The sequence below is a fragment of the Mustela putorius genome, unplaced genomic scaffold (genome assembly GCF_011764305.1).
Source record: "Mustela putorius furo isolate JIRA1106 unplaced genomic scaffold, ASM1176430v1.1 tig00001027_pilon_pilon_pilon, whole genome shotgun sequence".
Taxonomy (NCBI): domain Eukaryota; kingdom Metazoa; phylum Chordata; class Mammalia; order Carnivora; family Mustelidae; genus Mustela; species Mustela putorius.
This window is the reverse complement of record NW_025421538.1, coordinates 54,444-72,588: the sequence shown is the minus strand read 5'-3', so window position 1 is coordinate 72,588 and position 18,145 is coordinate 54,444. Positions and strand designations below refer to the sequence as shown.

The 18,145-nt window shown below is 38.5% G+C and overlaps 1 protein-coding gene across 1 annotated transcript in view; it reads left to right on the top strand.

Annotated features, from left to right (window-relative positions):
- Positions 1–18,145, top strand: part of LOC123393837 (ankyrin repeat and sterile alpha motif domain-containing protein 1B-like) — a 105,990-nt gene that overhangs the window by 52,943 nt on the left and 34,902 nt on the right. The window lies entirely within an intron of this gene.

The window sequence follows — 18,145 nt, the reverse complement described above, 5'->3', positions numbered from 1 at the left end:
ACGGTCTGCTATAGAGGGACTTCTGCCTGTTAAAATCCTATTCACACTAAAAGCCCATTCCTAATATTTATTAGTGTTTAGGTACTGATGTTAATCACACATACATACATATTAGAATGCCCTACTAGATTTTGCATCCAAGAGGACAGAGACTGTTTTATCCTCATTAACCCCTCATGGCTCGTAACTAAGTGTCTAATAAGGATTGGATTAAATTGATGTATTTTAGAAAATATAAATATATATCTGCACATGCACATGTATATCTATCTATGTATCCTCTTAGTAGGTAGCTATTATTTATGGTCCATTGTCACTGCTAGAATAGTTGCCAAAAAAAAAAAAAATCACCTGCCCTTCAGGGATTTAATAGCTTAGTAGAAGAGCGATATGAATGAGTCAAGGAGATAAAGAAGATGAAAAGACAAGGTTTCATAAAAAGGCATCGGGGCAGTTGCTTGGTTGACTGAATCCCTTTCTTGTTCTAGAAAGTATTTTAAAATAGCTTATAAAAATAACATAAAAGACATCAAATAACTTATAAATATATATGTAAGATAAAAGTAAAGCAGAGATAAGGACTATCAAGGAGTTGGACCTTGAAAGATCAGTCAAATTTTTAAGAAAGAAATTGAGGTAAAGGTGAGGACATAAGAAATGGAGAAAGGAGAGATGCAGCAGGCATTCATGGTGGATAAGCTCTGACGACTCACAAAAGGGGATGTTGTTGTAAGACTGAGGAATGTGAAGGTAAGATTTGGAGACTTGGAAGACCATCATCAAGGAATTTTTATAGGAATACCCAAGACAAAGAATTGCCGTCTGAGTGCAGTCTGTCAGGAGTTAGATGATGTGAATCTGTAGAAAATTCATTCAGCACAATTGCCTAACTTTTCCCACCAGTTTTGCAGCTCAGCTTGAGGAGTAGAGACAGCCTGAGAATTGACATGTGTCCATGATGGCCCAGCCATGGGCTGTGTAGGCCTGCAGGGTCCTCCACCCCCCACACGCCCCTTCCTCCAGGTGCAGAGGACGCGTTGTCTTACTCAAGGCCTGCCTCTCCCCTTCCATGAGTTTTCCTCCTCTCTTGTACCTCAAACTTTCCCTCTCCACAAGTATCCTCTTCCTTCTGCCCGAAAACTTGCTTAGGTGTCTCCTATTCTTAGGAGAAAAAAGAAAGAAAAGAAAGCAACTCTCCCTGGATCTTGCTCCTTTTCAGCTGTGCTCCAAATTTTCTCTCCTCCCTTACTCATTTCAAACTTCTCAAAAGAGTAGTCTATATTCACTTTTTCCACTTTTCTTACTTCACAATCGTTTCAGATCTGGCTTTTGTTCCCACGGTTCTCCCAGAAAGACTCCCCTCCTGATCTCTCATTGGCTGCTCTATTTTACTAAATCAAAGGAACTTTTCCACTTCCTATAGGATCTCTCTGCCATATTTAACAGCTGGTTCATGTCCTCATTTGTGAAACTCTATCCTTTTGGTTTCCATGGCAACATACTCTCCTTTTCCTCAGTACCTTTGTCTTCTCCTTCCCTCTTTCCAGGGTGTCTCCCATGGGTGCTTTCGTCCATCTCATAGTCACCACCTAGACTCTGGTCACCTCCAAATTAACAACTGCCCCCTCAAACCTCTCCTCAAACGTCAGCCTTGCGTCTTCCATAACCTCTTCCTCCCCACTCCACCTCCAAAGTCTTGACCTCCGTTTTGAAGTCATTTCTCACCTGAGTCCTTAACCACCAGTCACCCCAAGCAAGAAACTTGACAATCATCCTTGCTCTTCCCTTCCACTCACTCCTACATTTAATCAAGTCCAGCCAGTTTTAACTCGTTAGTATTTCCTTAATTCAACGCCATCCTTGCTACTACTGCCCTAGTTCAGACTTTCACTGTCTCTTGTAATATGGCTACAAAAGCTTTTTTTAAACAGGCTCCAGCTTCTCACCTCCAGTTTTATCCCTTCAAATCCACACTTCAAATAGCCACTGGTGTATGTTTTCTAAGTTGTAAATCCAGCCTTCTCATTTCTAGGTATAAAACCATGCATTCAGGGGTGCATGGGTGGCTCAGTTGGTAAAGCATCCAACTCTTGGTTTTCGGCTCAGGTCCTGACCCCAACGGTCATGACATTGAGCCCTGAATGGGGCTCCCCACTCAGGAGGAGTTTGCTTGGATATTCCCTCCCTCTGTCCCTTTACCCACTCATGCTCTCTCTCTCTCTCAATAAATAAATAAAATCTTTAAAAAAAAAAAAAAATTCACAAACTGCCCTGAGCTATAGGATGAAGGCCATTTAGTACCCTAGTTGACAAAGCTAGCTACTTGGTCTTGTCCTGATTAACGTAAACTACTAGTTGTTTTTCACCCTCATTACACTGTTGGCTCAGTGCCTTTGTTCATGCTATAACCCATCCCTGCAATGCCCTCTCCTCCCTACCTCTGCCATTTTTCTATATCTCGCTAACTTTTACTAATCATTTAGTAGGTAACAGAGATGTCGCCTGCCCCAAAATATCTTCCGTGATTCATGCTTATGCCTTCAGAAATCTTTTTTTCTGTATAACCATAATTACTGCACTTTCTGTCACAAAAAATAATTATCTATTTATGTGCTGTCTCCCTCCCTGCCCCTGCCCTCATTACTGTGCTCCTTTAGGGGAGAGAGCATTTTAATAACTTTTGAATTCTCGATGCCTAACAAAGTATGTGCAGCATGATAAGCACTCAGTACATGTTATAAAAGGACAGTATAAATAAATGTGAGAATGAGGGAATGAACGAATGAATGAATGACCTCAGAAGACCAGGCAAATTACAATTATTTTCATAATTCTAAGCCAATCTCTAAAACTACAAATGGAAATTGTATCTAGTTAATGTCTAGTGAGAAACATCATCCTTCGTAAGGTTAAATGACCTCCATAGTTTTGAAGGGGATGGCCCCCCTTCTTAGAAAGGTAAAGATAAGGGCACAGATAACTGGGTAGAGAATAAGCTGTTCATGGGTCAGTCCAGCCGTGCTTCCTAACTTGAGCTTACAGATATTCCAGATGTACCTGTGGAGTGATGCAGGGACCAGGTGATTATGCAAAACTTACACACTGGGAGCATGTGAGACCCAGTGCAAAATAAAAATGTAGGACACCTCATTTAAAAAGCAGAAGTAAAAGTGCCATCAAAATTACATAAAGACTTTTTCCTTTCTTCCTTGTGTTTTTCCAAACTTGCTATGGTGTTTTTTAATTTACTACTTAGTATTCTGAGTAAAAAAAATTAAGATTTTTTTTTCTTAGTACGAATTTTGCCATTTGTTTTTATATTGTGAAATGTCAATTATATTTTTATTTTTATTTTTATTTTAGGATTTTATTTGTTTATTTGACAGAGAGCACAAGCTGGGGGGTGGCAGACAGAGGGAGAGGGAGAAACGGGCTCCCAGCTGAGCAGCAGAAGCCCAATATGGGACTTGATCTCAGGACCCTGGGATCATGACCTGAGCCAAAGGCAGTTGTTTAACCAACTGAGCCACCCAGGCACCTGAAATGCCAATTTTAAACACAAATATCAAAATATTTAATTTGTATGTAGAATAACCAAAATCACACAATTTCTATTTCATAGCTTTAATCCAAAGGGTGCCGTGAGCTGGCCAAAAGAGACAAATACAAACCAAAATGAGGAAGGCTGAAGGCTAGAAGGAAAGAAGGTTTCCAGGCAAGGGAGTGCTCCCAGGCACAGGATACTTGCAGGGAATGAAGACCCTCGCAGGCCTAGAGGACCTGCCTCCTAATGGACCCTGGCTCCTAATGGAGCCTGGACCCCGCCTCCTAATACAAACACAGTGCCTCACTGCAGAGCCTGTTATCTGCTGAGCTCTCCTTCCAGTGCCCAGCTCCTGGAACTGGGCAGGGTCTGAGGAAATCAGGATAGACATCTCCCTTTCTTAGAGGCCCATCATTTGAACCTATGGGTGACAGTGGACCTCCAGTGATTTTTAAATCTATGTGTCAGGACATTCTTTGTATCTGGATTAAGGGTAAACTTTGGTTCACTGGCCACCAGACATGCCATGGTACTTGCAGCTTGTCGGGGAGTAAGGGAAAACATAGCACACCCTGAGGTGCCATAGAGTGTGAATGCCTAATCCCAACCTGTCCTATGCCAGTGTCTACAACTCTGCTGGAGGTAGAGAGTGGGGCAGCAGCTGTTTTAGGACCAAGTAGAGAAGGGGCCAAGTGGGGCCCAGGGCCAGTGAGCCTAGGAAGCGCTGAAGAGCTTTTCAGTAGAACCCATCTCTGAGTCATGGTGAGAAACCCAACACATACTCCATTGTCCCATCAATCTTCAGTTACAAAATAAAAAGTCAGAGAAAAAATGCTGAAAAATTTCAAGACAGCAACCACAGAGCATTAAAACTCTGAGCACAGGGCCCTTCTAAGCCTGGGGCCCAGTGGGATGCCCAATTAAGCGACTTGCCCATGGCCAAAACGCTAAGTAAATGGCAGAGCTAGGAATAAAACCTACTTTTTTTTTTTCCACCACACAAGCTGCCTCTTTCAGAATAGACTATTTCTGGCAAAAACAACATGAAACTAGAAGATTTACAGCTCTATGTTCTTAACGGAAAAAAAAAATGGGAAAAAAAGTAGTTCCTAGCAGGCATGCTTTATTTTTAGCAATATTACTTTATAGTTTATGAAGCAATTCCATAAACATTATGTACCACATCCCTAAAAGGTAGGCGTCATTGGTATCTCCATTTTACAGATGAAGAAAGGAAGTTTACTTGCCCGAGTCACTCAGCTATTAAAAAGCAAAACCGCGATGTGAACCCGGAGCTCTAAATTCCATCCTCTTTATTAATCTCCAGTTCCTCACTAGAGATAGTGAGAAAGAGAGTTGATGCAGACCATGGGGCTAGTAAGGAGAAACTCCCCCCATCTAATCTCTGTGAGGCAATTCCATGTGGAAGACACTTGTCTGGAAACTATGGGATGTGGGGGCATCTGGTTATCTGCTCCCATCATTCCCTTTATTGCCACCTCAGTTGTCACAGCAGCTCTACCACTTCTGTGTGATCTCAGTCAAGTTTCTAGTCATCCCTCGACTTCACTTTTCTCATCTGTAAAACGGGAGTATTAATAATAGTATCTATTTCATAGACTCTGAAGACAAAGCAATCTCTGGCTCACAGTCAACACCTAATGAATGATGCCAGTCATTATTATTATTACTACTGTTGTTGTTATTATTAATTCAGTGAGTGCAGTTGGCTGAACTCAACCAAGTCTCTGTCCTCTCTCATCATTATATAAATGTACATTAATACTCAACATTTGTTTAAAGAAAATAACTTCCCCCAAACAAGGAGAAATATTCTTCAAACAATATGAGTAAATGAGTAGATTTACTCCCAGCTAGAACCTCCAGAACAGATGCTGTCTTAAAGAGGAACATCTGGTCCAATTTTTTTCATTGTTCAGCTGAGAAAATAAAGTCCCAAGGAAGTTGAAAGACTCCCAGGTTTACACAATTAGTGATAAGTCAGGACTCCTAATTTGGTGCTCATTTCCAATGAATGTTGTTTCCATAAGACTAAACTAGCTACATTACTATCACTGCTTTGAAATATCTCTACTTTTTCATAAGGCAACATGCTTATGAGAACTGTATATTCTTCTTAATTTATTCACTGTAATTGACCATGATGATCATTACAGTGATTACTATACCATAGGTAAAGGTTTAAATTCATTTGTGCTCCTTTTACACATAAACCAAAGGCTACACCAGTATTATTTTCACAATGTGTTCTCTTTTTCCCTGTCGGAAAGGAAATATTTTTGAGCCATATGGGATCCTAATTCTCTGAATGCTTTTAGATTATCAGATGTCTCAACTGACAGTCCTGGATGAAAATCAAATCATGAGAATTTGCAACACTGAAAAAAATTAAGAACATTTTGGTGTTATCGTGTACCGGAAATTCCATCTTTATCCTTTCTTCAATTAGGGAAAAAAAAATCAGACATCCTCAATATTAGAATTTTCAGCTCAAACTTTTCAACCCTTTTGCTACAGACTTACTTGGTGAGCCTTAGACTGGATATCTTTTATAAACTTATGGTTCCTGGTTTTTTACTTAGTATTCTTTCTTTCAAGCTTTTATTTTATTCAAAAGTTCAGCAAAATATAGCCAATAGAGAAGATGCAAAGATGCTTAAGTCATGATCATTTCTTCCAAGAATTTTTCTATCTAATGAAGAACATGACATATAACACCAAGTAGAAAGAAATAAGAGATTCTGTGGCCTGTTAGCATCTGCTTTGACTTGGACAAAATAAGTCCATTTCCAATAATGCTCAAATTAATATGAAGGAATTTGTGATGGTTTTGGTACCAGTAAATATTTTGGAGGTAAAACTAAAATCTTCTCTTTAATTAGAAAAACTAGACAAGGGGGCATTTAATAATATTCATCATGAGAAAGGGTATCTCCCTTTCTCCTATATCTTGTTCTTGTTTAGTGAAGAAAATGGTAGGAGAAAATGAAGAAGGAGTATCCTTCATAGTATAGATGCCTATACAGAGAACAGGGGTGTTTGTGTGCCTCGCACAGATCTTGTCTTTGTATTCAACCTAAGGCCAAATGGTAGAGCTACACAACTCTACAACAGTCCAAACAACTCTGAGTTGTGATTTTGCTCAGCGTTCTTTAATCCTATGGTTGGGTCAGCTTCCTGCGTATCTAAACAACAGTGACCATCTCCTCATCCTTAATTCCAGTGCTGTTTTATGTCTTAGTCCATACACATACCATAGACTGCTTGGCTTATAAACAGCATCAATTTATTTCTCAGAGTTCTGGAGACTGTAAGTCCAAGATCAAGGCACCAGCAGATTTGGTGATTGATAGGGGCCCACCTCCTAGTTCATGGATGGCCATCTTTTCTCATCTGTGTCCTCACATGACAGAAGAAGCAAGGGTGCTCTCTGAAGCCTTTTTTATACAGCATTAATTCCATTCAAGAGGGCTCTACCCTCAACACCCAATCACTTCCCAAAGGCCCTGCTTCCAAATATCACCACATTGGGAATTAGGTTTCAGCACATGAATCTGGGGGATGAGGGGGACACAAACATACAGTGAGTTTTCCCAACACCACATTTTTTATATAAAGCAAGCAAAAACAAAGTTTTCGTGGGGAATAAAATGTTTTCTACTGAAGATATTTCAAGAACAATGTCTTTAAGACCAAAACTAAAACCAAAAATAAATGTGGAGAAAAGTCAGGAATATTCTGGTCAATGGTTTCAATAGGGCAATCACCTTCACTGTCCACCAAAGGCATTCCAAGTTACCAAGGACCTAACCACAAACTTTGGCATCTCGAGAGTTCAGGGAAAAGTCACATGCTCAGGCCAACCTAACAAACCCCACAAATGCTCTCATTGTTTCTGTTCTGTTAAGATTATAATGTGTCCAAGTTTTAAGTGTAAAAGTCCTTTCCCATAAAAACTCAAATTTATGTAAAAATGTGCTTCCTTTAGAACTACGATGACTCCACAATCTCTGGATGCCTGTCCTCTTCAATTAGAAGCTAAAAGCCACTCCCAGATTTAAAATCTGTCAACCCCATGAACACTTTGGTAACTTCACATCCAGCAAATGTGAATAGAAACCAAAATCCATAGAAAACAAATTCCTTCAAGTAATTATTTCTGTGAGATTGCATAATTTTAAGTCAAAATTAGAACGAACAGAATCTGTAGATGGATACACACACACCCTCCCAATTTTGTTATGATAGTTTTCATTCTTTCTAATATCCTTCTCCACACTTCTTTGTGGTTATTGCACCCAGGTCTGTCTAAGGTAAATACCTTGATGTCTCAGCTATGACCTCTATTACATGCCATAGTCCACATCCTTGTCATTATTTTCCCTCACAACAGATCAGCATTGGCCAGAGCCACTTGTATGCAAAACTCAGAGACAGCTTTAAATAACATTTCTTATTTAGGGACTAACTCTCCCACAACTCATGCTTGCCTGCTTACAGATGTCCAATAGGGTTCTTTGTTTTTGCTGGTTAACTAACTGTGAACCCATCTCTGCCACTTTATATGAACAATTGACCACACTCATCGGGGTAAATCCACAGCCACTTTCTTATGGACATACAAAGATACCAGGTGAATTTCTCCCTTTTAATCAGAAAAGCAAAAGTTTTTCCAGAAGTTCCCCAGTGGGCAAATTTTGTCACATGTCCACCCATAGCTTCAAGGGAAGTTGAAGCATTGAATTTCTCCAGCCTGCATGGTAGAAGATAGCAAGGGAGAAGGGGATCAGCCTCACAACTATGTCTGCAACTTAGAAATAGAAATGGTTAGTCCATGGAGTATGGGTGTTTACATTTTAACAGGTGGTATTCAATCTCTAGCCACAGTTTTATTAATTTAGATACTATATCAAAGACCATTTTGACTTCTGTCTTTGTCATCTGGACTTTCTTTTTGATTCAAATGAAAGATTATATTTAGCTTGGAAATTTGACTCTCCAGTGAGGCCAATTCCTGTGGTTCTCCAACAGGTCATATTTCATCCCATTTTCCTCAGATTTCAGGGTCTCCAGGCTATCATTTCAACTCAGGTTGTTGAGTTCAGGTTCCATGTCACCCAATTCCTCCATCCCTTCTTTACACCATAGCCAGAGTATGGTAAAATATATGTCAGTTTATTTCCTTCAGTGTTTTCGATTGCACTTAGAATAAAATCAGAGCCCTTATCAGGATCTCCACTATCTTCCCTGTTTCCCCTCCATTGTCCTCTTTCCCCTCAATCACTGTATTTTGTCTTTTTAGCCTTCAGTCTATTCCTAGAATCTCCCTGGCTCTTTTCCCACCTCAGTGCCTTTGCACCTGCTGTTCCTTCTACAATGCCCTTCTGATGGCTCTTCTTGTGTTTTGGTTGCTCCTTTTAATCCCTCATTATCTCAGTTTACATGTCACTTCCTCAGAGAGGCTTTCCTGACCATTCCTTCTAGCATAAATCTCCTTTGTAATTTTTTTTTTTTTACCATGGCACTGTATTAATTTTCCTTAGAGCAATTTTTATTAGACATGTGAACTTGAGCAATTATTAGCTTCTCTGTGTTTTCAATTCTTTATTTGTAAATAAGGGTAATAACTGTACCAACCTCAGGGGTCTTTGTAGGCAATAAACAAAATAAAGCCCTTAATATTTCTTGGCCTATATAAAACTTTGCTAAATAATAATTACTTGCATAGTTTTTTGTTTCGTTATTTTCCTATTTTCCCCACCAGACTATAAACTCTAAAAGCAGAGGGACCTTGTCTGTTCTGTTCTTAGTGTGTCTCAGAACCCAGCCTCGTGCCTGGTACATAGTAAGAGCTCACAAAATATTAGATGAACAAATATATGTTGAATAAATGAATTAGTGGCAAATCCTATCTCTGTGGTAGCTCTGATTATGGATTGGACTCTGCTAGCTCATTTCCAGTGTTCAATAGCCTCTGCTGTAAGGGTGCCAGATTAACCAAATAAAAATATACAATCCTATGTAAATTGGAATTTCTGTGTTTTATCTGGCAACCCTACTTTCCTCACTACTACCTTCACCCTTAATGAGCAATACTTTATCTTTCTCATTCTTTCCCTCCCTGCTTTCTCTTCCTCCTTGTTCCTTTCCTCCTACACTCATTTGACGTTTTCTTGAATACAGGTCAGTATCAGGCAACCTCATCATCTTTAAATCTGTAGATATCCACTCCTTGAGGACAACCATCTCTTTGATGGTTAATGAGTTGCCTTTATGACCAGTCTTCCAATTCTCACAGGACCAAATTATCCACCTTCACTGTGACAGCCTTCTTCAGCCTGGATAGCCTTCTCAGGGGACTGCAACTGACTCTTTTCTCTGGATTCAGAACAGGTTAAGTTAGGAACACAAATGTCCTTAATACATTCCCAGGCATTTTCTACCTTATTAGATAATTTTCAGACATCCTGGCTTTGAAAGAGACATAAAGAAAAGAAACCCAACATGGCCTTTCTCAGTTGACCAGAAAAGATAGTTTGACAAGGCTCTACAGAAGAGCTGAGAAGTGCCAAGTCGATGCCATGCTGTTCTTTTCCACCTCCCAGCACAGTCCTGGCTCAGAGTATGAGAACTTAGTTGGTGCTTTAGCCAGACTCTGTCACTTAGATTAGCACGCTTGGCTCTAGATTATGTTAAGACAGTTGGAAGAACTAACTACTTAACCTTTCAGAAGGTAAATAATTTATTTGAAATAAAATGTGTTGGAGAAACCATGGCAGTCACTCCCAGTGGTCTGTCAATATATATGTGAAGCTATGGTGAAAATAGCATCACAGGAGTTACTTCTTGGCAGTATTACACATCCTCTGACTGGAATCTCCATCTAGAAAATGTCCTCTACTGAACATTTGGTTCCTTTACTGTAGCGAAGGAAACATGAGTGTCACGGTCTCAAAGAGTAAAACGTTGATCCCAGATCCATTGTATTTTAACTGTGTGAAGTTGCTAGATGGTTTCACAGTTCTGGGACTTAGTTTCCTTGTCTGTGACATGAAGGTATTGCCTCCTTTGTTATAATGGGTAGTAAGGTTTCTAAATAAGGTGGACAAAGTACCTGGTACTCAGTGAGTCCTCAATGACTGGTAGTTAACACTACTCATTTTAGGTGCTTTTTCTACTTCATAGTGTGTGGCTGTGTTGGTTATATTTGGTAGCAAATTCTCTTTGTTTCCCCAGAGAGGAGCTTCCTTTCAGAATTCTGTACCACCAGTGAGAGATCACTTGCAAGAGGAGCCTGTTGTAAATATGAAGGTGCCATGTTCCTCTTCTGTTAAGAGCAGGGTGTCCAAACCAATCTAATTGCTGCTCATTTTTCCCTTATGAGGCACTGGGGAATGTTCAGCATATTAGATAGAAGAACAAAACTCAGATACCTGCCAAGATTATGTATGGCCTACCCAAGGAAAAACATTTTTTTTTTCATCTTCACAGCTTGTGATTGGAAAAGGACACAGGACAGCTGCTAACTGTTTTCATCTCCACTTTTGGCATCTTCTTCTAATAGCTCTCCTGTCGCAGTCTGCAGCACAGTGGGAACTAAACGAGTAGGACTGAGGTATCCCCCCAGCCCCCTGCTCAGATTCCGCTATTGGGAAAGACCATTTAAAGCATTTAATATCCGCCCTACCCCCTTTGGGAATGGTGTAACCCAGCTAGACACCACGCTTCAAAAGAGGGAAGTTAAAGCTTTGCAGTTAGTTAGGGAACATTTAGACCAGAAACCGCCCCCCCCCCCCCCGTCCCTGCCAGTCCCGATTCCAGGATTCAGTGAACAGAGAGGACTAGAGCAGAGGAGGGAAGAATAGGTCAGACAGCTTTCCAAATTCTCTTCTATAAAGATAGATTCATTGTTGCTCAAACGTTGTGAAATCAAATGTAAAATATGTCGGAACACTTGCCTTCAAATGTGAAATTTATATGGCTCTAAAGCAAAAAGCAAATGGTTTAGGTCTAGTCACATTTTTTAACTGAATCTTTTTTCTCCGACACTAACCCTACTGGAGGCAGTATTGGGAAATAGTCACACAAAAGGCTCCTATTAGCTAATGGAACAAGCACCTATCTCAGAGAGCTATGGTGAGAATTAAGTAAGATAATATATCTAAGGCATTTAGAACAGGGCCTGTCTGGGGAACCTGGGTGGCTCAACTGGTCAAGCGTCTTCCTTCAGCTCAGGTCATGATCTCAGGGTCCTGAGATAGAGCCCCACAACAAGCTCCCCACTCAGCAGTGAGTCTGCTTTTCCCTCTCATTCTCACTTTCTCTCAAATAAATAAATAAAAATATTCAAAAATAAATAAATAAATAAAACGGAACAAAACAGGGCCTGACACATAATAAGAACTCAGTAAGTGTGTAATTTGCTTTATGCTTACATCACCTGCTATTGGTGTGAAAATTTAAAGAAGACAGTAGGTCTTCATAAGCTTCATATTTTCATATGCATGTATCCAGAAAAAAGTAAGAATGTAGAAATAAGTTTTGTTCACAATCTCATTCCTTCTCATAGGACTGGTGGATTAACATCCTTAAAAAAGAATAGGCTTCCTCTTGCATCTGTGAAATGTTTGACCAAGATAGAACAGATTACTGTATAAATGACTATGAAGTCTTATACATAATTCTAAAATCTACATGAACACACTCAAATGAATTAGAGTTGTAACTTATGAAATCATCAAACCTTGCTCAATACTTTGACAAATAAATACCTGATTACTTCAATTCCCTCCCTCTCTCTCTCTCCATAGCTTCAGAACAGATATTTCAAAGGGGAAATAGAAGTGAAAAATAAAGAGGGGAAAACTGGTAGTATAAAACTCATTACAATCATGTTAGTAACAAATACTAATCTTAAAAAATAATTCTAAGATACAGCGTATTTATTAAAATAGATACATATATAAGATGCTCTCTAACTTATTGCTCAATAATGTGACATTTATTTGAATCAATGATCCATGTTGTCTAAAGACTCTAAGAAACTCTCTTCGTAAGCTAAGAATGTGAAAATCTAGTTAAGCCGTGAACAAGAAATTCCATTGTGGTAGACAGAACATTTTCAAATGGAAGGCTAAGGTAGAGGGATAAAAAAAGTATACTGTTATTTCATTCATGTAAGAGAGGGAATTAAAATTGGAAGAAACACACACAAAAAAAATTTTTAGTTGTGTAAAATTGGAAGAAGCACATTATCCATTATCTGATTACTTACGGTAACCCATGTTTCCATCTGATAAACAAAATAAAGCTTTCCAACACTGTCAGGGGAATTATAAATCTGGGACTTATCCCAATAGTTACCATCCTAATCATGCAGAAAAGACTGGCATTCTGTTTACTTGTAGGTTGATATCAAATTGACTCAAAGCCTTTATAAAAGCTAAGAGGTATGTTATTCCACGAACATTATATATAGTTTCATGCCACAACATCATTTATGCTGTAAAAAATATTAAAAATAATCCAAAATATGTGTTTCCCTGTGTGTGAGTTTGCAAGATCTTGCTATCATTCTATTATACAAATATTCTGTTTTAAATATTTCGGGCCACACAAATTGTGGAGAAGAATCTAGTTTAGTTAATTATAGAGCAAAAAAAAATTTTTTCTCCAAATTGACAGAGTCCTATCAATTTTTTCAGTCTTGGACTGAAGAGAGAGAATAAATAACATCTAGCTTAAGGTTATATTAAAAATAAACAAGTTCCCTGTGGTCCTTAAATATGTTTCCCTAGCATCTGTAGGGATTTATTACATATAATAGGCAACATGAAGGAACATTTGCTGAATGAATCTGATATGGAATTGAGGTTATGAAAATAAGAGGACTTTTCAAGCTGGAGTTCTGAGAGACAGAAGTGATCAGAGAAGATCAGTTTAGATATTTTTGAGAGAAGAATTCAATAAGTAGCTATTATATTTCTCATAGAGCATTAAGAACAAAATACTACTTTTGATTCTATTTGGTCAAATTGTTAGTTTATCACAGCTGAAAAAAAAATCCAGTAATACAAAATATTCTCCCTAGGGTCAGAGAAACTTGAGTTTCAGCTCTCAGAGCATAAAATATGTTATTTTTTCCCCATTCCATGATTTAAGAAAGCAATAAAGACCCCTGGATTAGATAGTTCTTGTCAGTAAAAGGACAGCTATTCTAAAAAACACTGTCTTGGGCCTTTGATCCTTCTAGTAAGTCATTAACTAAGCAACTTTATCTGCTGATTATTATTCCCTAAGTGCCTTGTGCAATGTGCCTGGTAGTGTGCTAAGAAAATAAGAAATTACTCCTTGATTTGATTTGTCATTTTGATAGCATAGATTTCTAGTCCCATAAGAAACACTAATAAAAATAGAACTGCTACTAATTTGTTTTAATGACTGAAAAATTAGAAGAAAATTTGCTAAACATCCTCAATTTTATGTTCATGAACTTTGACTAAGAAGCACATCAATTATATCCTGAGGATGACTCATGAGTATTTCTGACTCCCTGTTCTGATTCCCTATCAGTCCCCATTTTTTTCCTTATGTGATTCAACTATAGTTTCAAAAGAAATGCCTTTAATTGTGGAAAAGCACTGTCTAACAAAATTTTCTTTGATGACAGAAATCTTCTCGTTTGTGTTGTCCAGTACTGTAGACACCAGCCACCTGTGGCCAACACATTTTTGAAATCTGGTTTGGAAAGAATCAACTAGATATGGCCATTGAGACATCTTTCTCAACATTTGGCAGAGAAACTCTATGGGGTTATTGTGGTGGGTTGAGGAGTAAATGGGAGATAGGAAGTACACACAGCATGCATACTAGGGATGAGGGGGTAGACAGTACAGTGTAGTAGTTAATTAAGCAAAAGACACACATCATGGAGCTCTACTCCAAAAACCTTTGATCTGGCAGTCGTGTGAAAAAGGAAAGAGAGAGAAAGCCAGAGTTTACATTCAGCTATTACTAAAGGGGGTAAAAAAAAGATAAGCTGTGATATTTCTAACATTTAGTAAAGGCAAGTCATAACATCAGAATAAATTCCAGCTTCCCAGGAAGAATGGAAATGTTTATTGTCTTTGATGGCACATCTGTTACCCAAGTGCAAATGAAATGGTTAGTTGTAAGATTTGAGACATTTGATTTTTTCCTGAAAGGCTTCCTGTAAGAAGCCTTGATATTACAGACTGAAGGCATTCTGTCATTTCTTTTAATAATAAATGTTATAAGTTCCTACTTAATACTGAGATTAATTTTCCCCCCCAAAAAGTGCATTCTTGTATTTCTCTATAATTACAATTGATCCTCGAACAATGCAGGGATTGAGTGCTGGCCACCCCCCAACCCCCGCTGCCCAGTGCAGCCAAATATCTGCATATAATTTTTGTCTCCCCCAAAATTTAACTACTAATAGCCTACTGTTGACAGGAAGCCTTTGTAATAACAAACAGTCAATCAACACATATTTTGTAAATTACAAATATTATATGCTATATTCTTACAATAAAGTAAACTAGAGAAAAGAAAATGTTACTAAGAAAGTCAAAAAGAAGAGAAAGTAGATTTGCAGTATTGTATTTATTGAAAAAAAAAAAGTTTAAGTGGACCCACACATTTCAAACCCATGTTGTTCAAGGGTCAACCATACTTCTTAAAGCTAACTTTAGGTTGCAAGCTCTGAAACACTAAAATGTCATTGCAATGTAAATGTAACTTCAAACTATACAATCTATATTTACATATAAGGATACAAATTGAAAGTTAGAAATTACTGAAATCATAGCATTTTAGAACTGAATGTGTATTCATTGAACTGCATTTTACGGGTGAGGACCATGAGACCTAGAAATAATATATGACTTAGCTAAGTTTACCCAAACAAGATTCGGACCCAGATCTTTAGACTCCAAGCCTGGTTGGTGTTTCAAAAAAAGACTGGCTAGATGATGCACCAGGATATTTTTGGTATCTCTATATATTGCAGTAAGAGAGAAAATAGAAAATTTCTAACAGCATGCCTCATTGGGGACAGAGAATCCTTTTCTTTACATTTCCACAATTAGTACCATTTCCCCTTGGGCACATTCTCACCATTTGCACTGTGCTTCCCAAATTTTCACTCATTTTTCAAAAGTGTTTGGTAATTATTCCATATGCTAGGAAATTTGACCCAAAGAGAAGATGTCTAACTTCCCTACAATTTTTCAAAAATTTTCCTCCTACTGAAGATAGAGAAGATGGTATATTGGTAATTTAGAAGAACAGTGGTTTTTTTAAGGATTTAATCCTTCAAACAATTTCAGTATTCAAACTTTCAGGATTACCTGTAGATAGTAGGTATCTATAATTACTAAAGCAGAAGATACACTGACAGAAGACAAGCACAGACACCCCAAGGAATGTGTGTGAGCTGATGTTGTGGGTTGTTAATTTAGCCCATAGAAAACCTGATAATGATCTAGCACATAGACAGACAAAGTTTTCTGTTTCTTGTTTGTTTGTTTGTTTGTTTTTTCTGTTTTTGTTTTTTAAGATCCTTCTAACTCCTTTTGGAAACCCTATAAAGACTAAAAGTCAAATACAGAATAGTATCATATATCCTACTCATGACATACTAGTCCATTTCTGAAAATAATAACGCTTTCTCAAAATGAGGCCATTTATATTCTTAGCCATGCTCTACTGTGTGCACAGAGTAATTTCTTGAGAGCAATGTTTCCTGTGGCATTTTGCCAACACTGGCTTTATTTGTTTTTCATTAGGCTTTTCATTATCATGCTGCTATATACCTGGATCGTTCTGCCTCCTCTGAGAAGGCCAGGGTAGCTTAAACATAGGGAGGATACCAGGAGTAGGTGGAATGTTTTTGTCCAGTGAATGCCCATTTTAAATCTCTAGCTATGGTACCATTCTTATGGCTTTAATCTTTCTAAGAACAATCAATTACCCATTTATAATGCAGTCTGATATTAAATTGTTCACATTCATCTCTTTTGTCCCTATACAGGGAAAGATACTAATCTCACTCTGTACCACACAAGACTGGCCCACCCTCCTTTATTACCTCAGGAAAGGCATCATGATTCACCCCCATTGCCCAAGCCCGGAAGTACTGTGTATTCTGCATTTCTCCATCATTCCACATATTCAGTCACTGAGTCACACTTCTTGATAGTTTCGAACCCACTCATGTCTTTCTGTTTCCCATGACTACCACTACCTCAGTCTAAGCCCACATTGTCTCTACAACAACTGTACTAACTCCTAATGGTCTCCGTGCTCCCAGGATTGCCCTTTCGAATTCATTCTCTTTTGCTTTAAATATCTGTGGGGTACCCATTGCTCTCCATAAAGATGTGTTCTGTAATTCCTACTCATAAATGTTTTTGTTACACATTAATAAGATAGTTTCATTTGTCCAGAAAAAGGAGTGCTTCAAATTTTGAACTTCCTTATAGACCCCTCAATTTAAAGGGAAACACTAGCTTACAGACTACAAAAGACTAAAATTTAGGAACAAAATAAGCGACCTGTAAGTTTCTGTATTAGAATATTAATCAGAGGCATAAAAAAAAAGTCATTGAAATCAAAGAATTTCAGAATTAGATTGGTTCTTGGAGATTGTATATCTCAACTTTGTCATTGTACAGGTAAAGAAACTGAGCCCTAGCCACTAAATTGCCCTAAAACTAAACTAAACTGATCTTTCTAAATTTGGAATCTCATATGTAATCCCTGTCCTTAAAAATCTGTCCATGGGGATGTCTGGGTGGCTCAGTTGGTTAAGCGGCTGTCTTTGGCTCAAATCATGATCCCAGGGTCCTGGGATCGAGTCCCGCATTGGCCTCCTTGCTCAGCGAGGAGCCTGCTTTTCCTCTCTGCTTCTGCCTGCCACTCTGCCTGCTTGTGCGCTCTCTCTTTCTCTCTGTCAAATAAATAAATAAAACTTGAAAAAAAAAATCTGTCCATGGCTCCTTGTTATGGTCAGGATGAAGTCTGAATTCCTCAGGCTGGTGTGCAATGTGCATATAGTCAGGCTTTGGCTTACCTTGACAGCCTTAACTTTTGTTCCTCTCTCCAACTCATCCAAGAACCCAGTGCTTCCGAATATGCTATGTTGTTTTTCACCCACGAGACAGTGTATGTCATTTCCCTGTGTCCTGCTCTGTTGAGTGCTAAGCCCTAACCATGCTTCAGATACCTGACCAGACATCACCTCTATGGAAAACATACACCCAGATCCCCTTGGAGTTCTCAAGCATGTGTCACCATCATAGCACATTCACAGCATTCTACCTGCCTTTGAAAATCTGTTTTACATCCCTGGACTGGAAAGAATAAAGGCAGTTGTGGGCAGGGACCTCCAAATTATTCATTGTTGTATCCCCATATCTTGATCAGATGTCTGGCATTCAGTATTTTAAGATTAATTATTAATTCCCACTTTTAACCAGCCTAGTATATTTCAATTTTTTAATCAGTCCTCCTCTCACAGTCTGTTTTCAGGGGAAGACTAAAAACCGATTCATTCAT